The 12,911-nt window shown below is 39.7% G+C and overlaps 1 protein-coding gene and 1 pseudogene across 2 annotated transcripts in view; one reads left to right on the top strand and one right to left on the bottom strand.

Annotated features, from left to right (window-relative positions):
- Nucleotides 1–7,269: 7,269 nt before the first annotated feature.
- ADAMTS6 (ADAM metallopeptidase with thrombospondin type 1 motif 6) overlaps nucleotides 7,270–12,911 on the top strand; it is a 192,554-nt gene continuing 186,912 nt past the window's right edge. The window contains exon 1 of one of the 2 annotated variants that reach the window (XR_004983049.2): nucleotides 7,270–7,876. The gene's annotated coding sequence lies outside the window, so the exon portion shown is untranslated. The remainder of the gene's footprint in view (nucleotides 7,877–12,911) is intronic. The other variant, XM_036410424.2, reaches the window with a different exon arrangement.
- Nucleotides 11,316–11,678, bottom strand: LOC118703059 (annotated as a pseudogene).

Below are 12,911 nucleotides of genomic sequence, written 5' to 3'. Positions count from 1 at the left end.
CCCTGGGTTCAAAATGAAAGGAAAGAAGGAGCAATGCAGCCAATTCAGGTACCAGAGTGTTATGTCCATCATCACAATGGACTCAGAATAGCTCCTGTGTCCCTTCATCCAAAAGGACTGAGAGTTGCCCAGACGACAGCAAAGTGGGAGAAGAAAACTGAAGGCTACGCAAGGGACTGAAGTGCCAACATGGAGTCATCTGAAGAAATTAAAGACTGAAGTGGAAGCTACTTCTTTAATCATGTTCCTGCTCATGCTAGCATCTGTTAGCTTTCAGTCTTCTGCAAAGTCTTGTGCAGCAAGTCCAAGAACTCTGTGTAAATCTACATCAGCAACAAAAGAGTCTCATTTAGTAGCTAAAAGTATTAATATGTCGATAATTCTGATTTCTCATTTTGTTGTTTTGCATTGGCATTGTTGTTATTATTTAATAGCCAGAGTTTTGCTCTTGACAAATCAAGTTTTGAAAATAACACGTATGTGGTTTAGTTTTTACATCAGCAACAACAACAACAAAAATCTGAAGACCAGAATAAACTGGTGAATATAATAGAATCAGGGGCAAAAAAATGGAGTGGATTGATAATTATCAGGGGGAAAGGGGTGTGGGGTGCAGAAAGAGTCTGAATTAAAATCGTATAACCTATGGATGGGGACAATGGCGAGGGGCGGGGGAGGTGAGGGCAGAGGGTGTGGCAGGAACCTGGTGGAAGGGAGCTATGGGGGAGGGGGAGATGAGAAACAAGTGTAATAATCTGAGCAATAAAGATTTATTAAAAAAATAACAGTAATCTTATTTTTTTTAAATATATTTTTATTGATTTCAGAGGGGAAGGGAGAGGGAGAGGGAGACAGAAACATCAATGATGAGAGAGAATCACTGATTGGCTGCCTCCTGCATGTCCCCTACTGAGGATTGAGCCCACAACCTGGGAATGTGCCCTTGACTGGAATTGAACCCTGAACCCTTTAGTACATAGGCCAACACTTTATCCACTGAGCCAAACTGGCTAAGGCATCAGTAATCTTTTTTTTTTTTTTTTTTTCATTTTTGTAAAGTTGTATTAATTCCAACTACATAGAGATTAAAATATGGGACAAAATAGGGGTTCTATGGAAACTAAACTCACAGGATGATGTGATCATAAATTCCTAACTGGGCAGGTTATGGGGCAGTCATGATCCAGGCCTGTAACTTCTTTAGTAAAAGTTTTATCTGCCTTAAGCAAGCAAGCCCTGTCCATTGTTTCTATACTGCGAGACACATTCTTTAAAAATGTTTCAGAAACCACACTCAAAAGAGCACATAATCATGTTCACTAGCCTGTAATCTAATCTTTGCTTTCTCCCACCTTCATGTAATCTTCCTTATTTCCCCCCTTAATTTGAAACTGCAAAACTGTTATTCTCTGGACCATTAGAGATCTTGCTTCCCAGCAATTGGCATCGGTTTGGACTCAAATAAACCCATAAAAATTCTCTACGTGTTTGGACGTTTCTTAAGTTGACACCATGTACACTAAATACCCTGAATCAGCAGATGTTAAATATTTAAAAATAATAATTCTGGTGGTTCTGTTTTTCAAACAGAATTTTATAAATTTAGTTGATGCCCACATTGTGTTCCTCCTTAACCTCATTTGTTTCTCTTGCTCCCCCAGGTAACTGTGATCTTTAAGATCTCATATTCTTCCTGTGCACACTTTTGTAAGTTTGAGATATATATTTAGTGTGGTATTAAAAATTTATATAAATGGTATATACATCCTACCCCAATATGAATTGTAATGTGTCCCATTGTAGCATTTCAACTCAATGTTATATAATTTATCCACATTGACACCTGTATATTGTTCATCATTTGACTATCATGTATAATTCTATTGTAGGAATAGATTACAACTTATTTTCCTATTGGTAATCACTTTAGGTGGTTTCCAATTATTCACTGATACAAATTGTGTTGTTATAATTACTAATGGGGATTCCCACGTGCAAGAACTTCTTAGGTTATATACTAAAAAATGCAAAACCAGGCCAAAGACTAGCACATCTTCCTCTTTATTAGATATTGCCAAATTGCTCTCCATGGTGTTTGCACTTAATTTGTACTTCCATCAATAGTATATTCAATGTCCAGTTTGCTCTATTCTCCCAAACATTTGATATTTTAAAAAAAATATTTTATTGAGTTTTTACCGAGAGGAAGGGAGAAAGTAGAGAGTTGGAAACTCACATCTATGAGAGAGAAACATCGATCAGCTGCCTCATGCACACTCCCTTCTGGGAAGGTGCCCGCAACCAAGGTACATGCCCCTTGACCAGAATCAAACCTGGGACCCTTCAGTCCACAGGCTGATGCTCTATCCACTGAGCCAAACTGGTTTAGGGCAACACTTGATATTATTAAATTTTCACAGAATTAGCACTCTAATGAAAGAGAAGCATTTCCATTTCAATGATTATTAGCAAGATTGAACATTCCCTTATTCATTTATTGGTCACTAGCTTTTTTTTCCTCCTGTGACTTTTCTATTCATGCCATTTTCCTATTTTTAATTTTTTTTGGCCTATCTCTCTTGGGAATGAAACAGAGGCCTTCTACCAAACCTGACTAGCTCAGAGGAGGCCTGTGTAGTGGGACTTAAAAACTCAGAAACCAAAAGGAACCACATAAAATGGTCTGAACATGAAAATTCCTAGCTAAAGGCCAGATATGGTGGGTAGTCATGTCCTAAGCCTGGAGCTTCCTTGACAAAGGTCAATCTTTACCTAAGTGAGCCTATCAGGTGTCTTTTTGCGTCTAAGACAACATACCTCTGAAATGTCAGAGTAATGTTCTTTTCCAGACCTGCACTAGAGCACAAGACCACAGAATCACTCATTTTTATCTCAGTCCACGCATACCGTCTCTATGTGCTGTAAAGGTCAATCATTAACTAATACTGTATCCACCAATGTAAAAGAAGTTCGTGTTTCTCCATTTTGCTTTTTATCCAATCCCAGAGATTTCCACGCTTTGCTTTCTCCCGCCTACCTAATCTACCACCAATGGATTTCATATAACACTTCTTACGTCTTCTCCTTTTATTTTAGTGTATAAAATAAGCTGCAAAACTCCCATTCTCCAGAGCATTTTCTCAATTCGTTGAGATTTTGCTTCCTGGCAATTGTTGTCAGTTTGGCTCGAAGAAACTCTTAAAAACTCTCTACAGGTAAGTGGATACATTTCTTAGTTTCTTATGTTGACAGTCTTATAGATTTGTGATAGTTCTTTCAATATTCTAGAAATTTATTATATTTCACTTACATGTGTTGCAAATTCTCCTAATCTGTAGCTTATATTTTACTTTTAGTGGTTTTTTACATTTTTAATTTAAATTAAATTTATCATTTTTTTCTTCTATGCTTTGAGCTTTTGCATCTTAAGAAATGCTACACTAATCCTTCAAAATATTAAAAAATATTTGTTTTCACTGTATCAAATTCAAATCCAGTCTCACTGAAAGAATAAAATGTATTTGTAGAAAGTGTATAAAACTTTGGTTTTAATGTGTTGAATCTATTTTTTAATTTAATTTTAATTTTTAAACATTTATTTTAGAGAGAGAGAAACAGATTTATTAGGCTTCTAACTACTGCTCACATAGCTTTTTGTAGGTATATATAGGGGGTTTGTGATCAACTCTATTCTGTCCTCATTTCTTAATTTAACAGAAAAGGAAAGCTATAGGAAAAAGTTTTTAAAAAATATATATATTTTATTGATTTTACACAGAGTGGAATTGAGAGGGACAGAGAGTTAGAAACGTCAATGAGAGAGAAACATTGACCAGCTGCCTCTTGCACCCCCCCCACTGGGGATGTGCCCGCAACCAAGGCACATGCCCTTGACTGGAATCGAACCCGGGACCTTTCAGTCCGCAGGCCGACGCTCTATCCACTGAGCCAAACCGGTCCCGGCAGGAAAAAGTTTTTGAAGAGTAAAGGATTGGTTGTTAAAATAATTTTAAAGAATTTCTATGCAAATAAAATTCATTCAGGATTAAATTTAAATTTGTTTCATATGGTTAAATTAAGAACTAATGCCTGGATATTACACTAAAACATTTCCATGCACATGAGAGTGCTACATATTGTATTAAGATGGCAAGTTATTAATATAGCATTTATATTTCAGGTTAAAGAAGAAATGAGGGAGAACTGATTGAAATAGATGAAAAGAATGGCATAGTTACATGGGCACACTCACTTTGTGAAAATTTATTAGATTGAACACTTTCATCAAATTTTATATTTATTCACTTTTGTATGCATTTTCTACTTCAATAAAAAGGTTTTTTTTTTTTTTTTTTTTTTTTTAAAGACCAGGGCCCTAGCTGGTTTGGTTCAGTGGATAGAGCATGAGCCTGCAGACCAAAGAGTTTGATTATGGTCAAGGGCAGGTGCCTTGGTTGCAGGCTTCTCCCCAGCTCTGACCCTGGTCAGGGCTCACACAGGAGGCAACCAATAGATGTGTTTTTCTCACATCAATGTTTCTCCCTGTCTTTCCCTCTCTCTTCCATGCTCGCTAAAAATCAGTGGAAAAATATCCTCGGGTGAGGATTAACAACATCAAAATTGTAAAAAGACACAAAAGATCAACCTAATGCAATATATGGATCCTGATTCCAATAAAAGGAAGTTTTTTTAAAGCATTTTTTTGCAATTGAGAAAATCTGATAGCTGATAAAATTAAGGGATTATTTTTCTAAGAGTAATAGTGATGTAGTGATGGTTATTTTTTTTTTAAGTCCTTTTATTTTACTTGAATGTGTGCCACAAACCTGGTTTGTTAAACCTGGATGGTGGATACACGGAGTTTTGTACTTTGTATGTGTTGGAATTCTCTGTAATGCAATTAAAATGCAAACACACACCTACACACACACACGGATCCATTTCTCTCCTTAATAATTTTTCACCCTTACTAATACTGTTTTTTAAATTTGGAGGAGAAAAGGAATCTTTTGGGAAATGTTCATTACTCTGTTTAGACACAGGATGGCACTCTTTGAATAAGTAATTAGTCAAAGTCCACTTCTCACTGGATAAGCTCCTTTCCTTTACAATATTGCCACTTCCTAGGGCAGTTTGTCTCAGTTGAGAGTAAAAAAATTTCAAGTAGCTTATAGAAATGATTACTACGCACACCTTAAGTTTAGTTTTCTGTGATGGCTGTGCTTATCCACCACCAGTTTTTGAAAAATTAAGGACAAAGCCCACAACAACTCAAAGGATGGGTTTGACGCAAAAACAGCTCTGTGTCCACTCTTCTCATTTTTTGACGTTTACAATTATTGCTAGGAGATCAGCCACCTCTTGTGTGCTAATGCAAATATTTGCATTTCTATACGAACCATCTTTATTTAAGACTGTGAGTGCCGAATAAATGCCAAATTTCTGCGTTTTAAATGGCATTGAGCCAACTACTACTGATTTAAGGTCACGATGAGGACTATTAACTGTGGACAGATGCTTTCCCCTTTCAACCCTCAGAAAAGAATTCTTGGACGATCTCGGTCTGATTCATGCCTCCTTTTAGCCAACTATTCATGTATTCACCAGAAGAATTACACCTACTACCTCCGGTGTAGGAAGAAGAAGAAGAAAAAAAAAAAAAATCCAATGAGCAATAATGTTAGCAGAAGCTTGAAACTGAAGCGCCTGTTTTCAGAAAGGTCCTCCCTCCCCACCCCCTTCCCTCAGGTCCAATTCCCTTTTCTGGTTCTGGCCATCGGAAATTGACTTGGCGTTAACTACCGGCTGGAATTTCAAGGCGTCAATTCCTCCACCACCCCCAACCCCAACCTTGGAAACTCTTAAACCTCTTCCTCTCCTGCACTCAACGGGCAGGAACAGATAAATGATGCAGCAGATTCCACCGCTGAAAGACAGCATTTGTCCTGAGCTATTTTCACTTTTTTTTTTTCCAACCCCCCCCCCCCCCCCCTCCCGTTTCCGATTGGGGTGCCAGACTTTGTTTGCTTGCTTGGGACATGGAAAACCTATTTGGGCATTTCCCCCACAGTGTGATGCCAGTGGCTTTTCTCCCAGCAAATGAAAGTGAAAGTGCTACGTTTGTAGCCGTGTTTTATCCTTAAAGTAAGGACTGGCTTCTGGGGTGGAGGGGGCGGGGGGCGGGATGGTGGTGGGACTGGGAAGCTTGAAGAACCAGTTTTGAGGTTTTGTTTGTTTATCTTTAGATCACAGCAGGGTTCCTGTCCTCTCTTCTACCCCCCCCCCCCCACCTCCCTCTTTTCTGGGGGTCTGACTGTGGATTTATTTTCTTTGGGGCAGTCATTGAGGTTTCATTCAATGTCCTGAATTACTAAAAAAAGACAAACAAACAAACAAACAAAAAAAAACCCAAAACAAAACACTCCACTTGTAGCTTTCCCCGGTTGCACTTGAAAACACCATCCAGTCTCTCACCCTCATCTGGAAATAATGCAAGCTTCTTTCTCTTCCCCCGCTCCCTCCTCCCCCACTTTTTTTCTTTTTCTTTCTTTCTTTTTTTTTTTTTTTTTTTTTTTTTTTTTTTTTTTTTTTTTTTTTTTTTTTTTTTTTTTTTTCCTTTTAAAGCCCCACATAACCTGAAGTTGGTAATCGGATAGAAAATGGGCTGGTCTGAGTTTACTTTAGTCTACACTCCCTTGCAGTGGCACCATTACCCGTTAGAGATGTATTTTTTTGAGAGAGGCGTTTTGTGCACATGTGGTTACACTGAGTCTTGAAATCTGTCACTTGGTGTAAAGTTGCTGTGCGTTTCCTCCAAGGTGGTGTTTATGTGCACTTTTTAAAAAATTTTTATTTATTTATTTATTTTTTTTAGTATTTTTTTGTTGCGAGGACTTAAAACTACAAGGCAAAGGACCCCGGAGATCTTAGCAAGTGACATGAGTGCATCTAAAGTCATTCATCCTCTCCCTCCCCCTTTCAAGAAACAATCACACCCCAGGCTAGGATTTCTAAAAGGGGTTCGAGGAGGAGGAGGAGGCACAAGAGGCGGAGTGGGGCAGGGGACGGAGGTTAGAGGGGCCAGGATCTCTCCCATTCACGGGGCGGAAAAGTTGACATTGTCTGAGCCCTCCTGAATGGCTGGTCGTCGGTTACCCCGATTGTACCCCCGCCTCCCCTCCCCCCCCACGTGACGGCCCAGGACACATGCGCACCCGCCGCCGGCACATCTGCACACTGACGTCAGCGCTCGGCCTCCGAGCAGAGGCTGCCAATATTCTGCTGCAATTCTAAGTTGGCCGGGGGCCGGCCGTGAGACCTACTTCAGCAAACTCTGCTCCTCTTGTCTTCTTTTCTCCTGATACCTTTTGATGCTCTTCACATGTTATTTGCATAGCAAAGGCCCTCAGCTGTCCAGGAAGAAAGGGCACCCTCTCCACCCCCAATAAGCCTTTTTTTCTCCCTTCCTTTCTTTTTTCCCTTTCCTTTCTTTTTTTTTTTTTTTCTTTCCCCCTTTCTTTCTCTCTCTCTCTCTCTCTTTTTTTTTTGGCCGGGTGGGGGGCGCGTGCAGGAGAAAAAGGGGGTCTGCAAATGCAGCAGCATCTCAGGATGATAACCTGGTTGTATGGGAGGCATCTCTTTTTTTCCTGCCAAATCGGAAAGCCCGTTCTCTGAAACCCGGGTTAGCCAGACGATAGGGTTTTATTCTGGCTGCAGAATAACTGACTGACTGCTGTGGCTTTGCAAAGGGGGGCAGGAGAGAGAGAGAGAGAGAGAAAAAAAAAAAGCTAGGAGAGGAGAAGGGAGTACGTGAGTCGTCCAGTGCAATCTCTATTGTTTGAAACTTACTTTTTATCAGAATTTGAAGATGAAAACGGTAAGGAAGACTTCACATATTCAATGAAACCGTTTTTTTTTTTTTAATTAAAGCGTGTTGCTTTGCTTGTCTTCCGAATAACGTGTAGAAAACCCTTTTCTCTCTCTCTCTCTCTCTCTCTCTCTCTCTCTCTCTCTCTCTCTCTCTCTCTCTCTCTCTCTCTCTCTCTCTCTCTCTCTGTGTGTGTGTGTGTATGGCAAGGAGTGAGCTTGACTGAATTCATTTTACAGATAGAAATCTTTTTTTAACTCCAGACTACTCGGGGGGGGGGGGTTGTTGGAGAATTCTGGGTCTTGCAAGTATTTTTATGATGCAAAAATATATACGTTTATTATAAGAATAGAATATGTTTTGTGAAATATGGCTTAATTATGATGATTGTGGTCTTTTAACTCATCACCAAAGAGCAATCAGGAAAGTAATCACGGTGTGTATTGGAGCTGGTTTCCAGTTTTCTTAAAGAAAAAACCTGCATTTTATGGTTTCATGTCACTGTCTTAAGTAGCCAGACAAGTGCATAGTTTATGCCTGGGCTCAGAGGGCAGAATTAATGTGCTCCCTGGAGCCCCGATGCTCTAGGATATGCTAAGCTCTTAATAGGCTAATCAAAGAGATGGAAGCGTGTGTTTTTGATTTACTTTTGGCCACTTGGGACGTGCTAGACTCATATCCCTCCGGAGCCTTGAATATCGGGGTATGTCTGTTTATATGGTACATGGGATCAAAGTTTAGGGATTTGGGGGAGGGGGGGTGGTGAGTGCTGGAGGGGTTATTGGAAAGCTGCCTTCTGATAATGTGTACTGTAATTCCTGTCTTTGGTAATTTCTTTCCTTGTTGTACTAGAAGAAAAGAGAGCGAGAGAGTGAGAAAGCGCACTGAGAGGGAACAAGAGAGTGAGTTTCTTACTCTTGTTTTTATTTGAGCTGCCGGTGCAACGCGTTTGGGCCAAATGCCAACTGTCTGGGTCACACGCGTTTTATCCAAATAGATTTAGCGCTGCTGTCTGGAAATGGGCTGCTGAATGTTAACTTTAGGATCAACTCAACCAGGGCAGCTCAGACTGTTACCCTCTGTCTGGGCGAAGTGGGGTTGGGGGAAGGGGCATGCGGGTGTGCAGAACTGGGCAAGGGCAGGGGGGGGGCGGGGGGGCGGGGGGGGGGGGGGGGGGAGGGAAGGGGGGAGGGGAAGGAGAAACTGAACCATTGCTTGGAACTTTTAAAAAGACACTGGAGTGTGATTTTCAGCATATTCCTTGATGTTTAAATATCTTGGACCAATTTTCTTTCTTTTGTTTTTCTTTCTCTTTTTAGCTTATTGTTGATTAGACTCAAAACTTAGATGTGGGAATGACAGTTCTCCAAATTCATTGCAGGGAAGGAGATGCAAAACAAAACTGGTGTGGTTGAAGGAAATTAAGAGAATTAATTTTGGAGATAATTGTTTTCCTGTGTCTCACCAAAGTGGTAACAGCAATTCTGGTTTATATTAATTTAGTGCTTAAATGTGATCATTGGTGTTTTAGATTTTTGAAGAACAGTGTATAGAAGTAGATAGTTGATTTCAAACTCATTCATTTGCCACAAATGGCAGCCAATGAAATCTATGTTTTGATATTAATATTTTTATGATTCTCAAGGGGGAAAATCTCTAACCTCAAAACCTGAAATATTTTAATACTTTCCCTGTCTGGACCAGTAAGTGTGAGATTAATTCCTACTCTTGTCTACTCTTACCACTTCCTCTTTATTTCCTTAGCAACCACTAGTAGCTCCTAGCGGTTTAGGATGGGTATGTATGCCAAATCTTATCCTATGTGTGACTCTTGTGGGTGAATAAAGGGAGTTAACATGTTAGGAAAGTAAATGGCACATTCCATGGGGCATTTTTTGGGGGAAGAGGAAAACAGGCAAGAGGTTGATCGCTCTCTTGGTTATACCAAAGGACATGGTTTGTTATCAACACTTTGAGTTAACCTCAAGAGACAAAGGTGTTTGTTTTCAGGAGAGAAGTTATAACAGATCATGTATATCCAACTTGGCATTTGGGGAAGAAAAAAAAAAGGAATTTGGGACATTACCTAATTTAGGGCCCGTTTTTTGTAGACTGCTGTTTTGTATTTTTGCTTTTAGCTCATTTGCTTTTCTAGATAGATACATCTTGATTCTACCTTTCCTTGGAAATCAATCTTGCAAAGTTTATAAATGACCTGGAAACTTTTGTTCTTATAGGCTAGTGTTGTCCTTGGCATATAGTATATGATAGTAAATATTTGTTGGGAGAATAAATGGAAAATGAAGTGAGAGGTTAATTTTCACATACAAAAACTGAACACCTGAAGGGAGCACAGTATTGCTTCTTCCTCTGTGAAGACCAGGTCAGCCTTAAAATAAATTGTCAGGGTTAAGATGGATGAAAGAAGCTGAGAAGGATGTCATGCATGTTCTTTTAGCTCCATAATAACAGTTCAGGAGAGGAAATTATTACCTTGGCTACTCCAGATCACTTGAGTGGGAAATAAAGATGACAGAGCAAAAAGACAAGTAAGTACCCTCCAACCAGGGCAGACTACTGAGGCAATTACCATAGTGCACGCTGTCTGCTCTTATTTCTGTTTGGCTAGAGTAGCTTTGATCCATGAATGCAGGTAAATGATCCCTTAACTTCACTGGCTGGTGTATTTGTATTAGGAAAAAAGCATTTATGAAATATAAGTAAAATGAAAAGTTTTGAGTCTTGGTTTCAAATTTAGAGTATTGTAAGCCTGGTTTCATGACCTAAATTCTTTACTGTTCAAAAGACAATACAATGCAGTTGATTGATTCCGTCACCATTTCCAACTATTCCACATTTTTGAGGGAAGGAGGAACATAAAACTAGTTTTGAAGGAAGGCCTTTGAAAAGTGATGAGTCAGATAACCAGGAGAAGAGGTGGGGGGTGGGCACTAATATTTGTTTAGCCATTAAAGTGAAGTGCTCAGACACTTCACATCATATGTAATCGAATTTAATCTCTCAACGAGTCTTTGTTAGGTAGATATCATTATCACAGTTTTATAGATGAGGTAACAGATCCAGAGAGTTTAAATAACTTGGAGTCAAGCCAGGACTCAAAGCCTTTGGGCTTTTCCATGATAGTACTTCTGCTATACAATGTAGAGTTAATGCATTATGATTTCTGGACAATTATGTAATGTTTTAATATTAGTCTGAATTTTGGAAACTGTTAATGCCTCTACATAGTTGACAGAGGCCTAATATCCATAGTTTAGGTCCTTGATTAGTTTTATCCCGAGAATAGCAGGGAGCCTTTGAGGGTTATTGAGCAAGAAAAGGTCACTGTCACTTTGGTGCCTAGTATTAGGGAAGGAAGGATTGCTCAATCCCTAGCCCCTCCCTTGAGGTTCCTGCCTCCCATGTAGTTTTCATAATTCTTAAGCTGTCAGGCATGGGGGGCTAGGGGTGTCCAGAAATTGAAATGGTTCCTGCTACCCTGTCTCCATCCCTCAGGCCCCAGGCTGAATGCAGTTGACCTTGATGAAGCCATCCTCATCCTCATTTTCACTCATCTCTGGACAGATCCCCTTCTTGTCTCAGGCAGAGGCAAGTGTTGGTAGCTGGTGCAGTATTTTCGGCAGAGATGGCATTTGGCAGCAAGTGCAATGAGGAGAGAAAGGACCATACCTACCAGCACAACCCCTATCAGCACCGGCCATGCCAGGCCTGGTGCATGATCCAGGGGGTCGTGGCTGATGCTATTGGGGAGTTCTGAGAGCCCCACAGTTGTTTAGCTTGTCTCACTCATGGAGTGGCTGGAAGACACATGTGATCCTTATCCTTGGCCAAAAGAGCCCTGTCTCCAAGGAGATCCCCAGGTACCAGGGCACAGAATTCTGTTGGAGGACCAGCTTGGGCTAGAGATTATCTGCAAGTAAAGTACCTGAATCAGAGGAGTACCTGCCTGGGAGGAGTATCCAGGCTAAGAAAGCACCCTGATTTGTAGCTTCTTTCCTGCTCCCAGGGCTTTGTTGATTTCCTCTCCCATCCCCCCATTCCTAACCTATTCATGTTTATTGTGAGTTGACTGAATATGGTAAGATGTGTTTGTTGGTTTATATGAATTGAGCTTGAGCCAACTCATTTACTTACTTTTAATTTTCTTCACTGGCACTAGAGACTTGGGAAAAAAATGGGGAGCGAGGGCTGGAGTGAATAAAGGAGAGAGAAAACCAAATTTATTGAGTGCCCGTGTGCCAGATAGCTAGTGGAACCAAGACTGTAGCTCTGGTTTGTTTAACCTCTTTCTGCCATGCACCAATGCCCTTTTTACTACAAATCCTTAAATCAAATGTTAGTCTACTTCTGGCCCAGTCGTCACCTATTATTTTTTCTCTCAATGCTATGGCTTACTTAACTTGGGTGTTTACAGGACAGTGTTGGTAATGGTAAAAGTGGAATTTACAAAACTGTGATGAGCAGGAAATTTCTCAAGGGGTAAAGGAGTGAACTACAAAAAATGAGACCAGCTAACTATATTGTTTGTCATTAGTTTGTATAAGTTTGTCATTAGTTTTAGAGTCCAGGAAAATAGGAGAAAAAAAAGGATGAATGATTCGGTACAAATCTATCACCACTACTAGAAAACTAATTGAAATGTGTTAGTTATATATTAATACGTTAAAAGAATATTACTTTTAAAGTGTAGGAGGGATTCATTTAATGTTAGAGATTATTATGGAAGAACTCAATCTATAAAAAGAGAAACAAATGAAGAATGGAAGTTGTTAATGAAACAATGGTTGTGGAGTTTGAGGTTGTATTCAAGTAGGTTGGGAATCAAGAGAATTAGATTATTTTCATTACTGATATTGAATAATAGTTGACTTAATCTCTTTATAGATGTTAGCCTGAGAAAGGCTATGTAGTGTCTGCTGTCTTGCCTAAATCACTGTAGAAGTACATAATTTTGAAATGAAACAATTGTGTATAAGGCTGCTTAAAACTGTTCTCATGAATTAACCTATACCATTTATGAATA

The sequence above is a fragment of the Pipistrellus kuhlii genome, unplaced genomic scaffold (assembly GCF_014108245.1).
Source record: "Pipistrellus kuhlii isolate mPipKuh1 unplaced genomic scaffold, mPipKuh1.p scaffold_m20_p_4, whole genome shotgun sequence".
NCBI classification, from domain to species: Eukaryota; Metazoa; Chordata; class Mammalia; order Chiroptera; family Vespertilionidae; genus Pipistrellus; species Pipistrellus kuhlii.
Note: the sequence above shows the minus strand (reverse complement) of the source record. Positions and strands in the feature narration are given on the sequence as shown.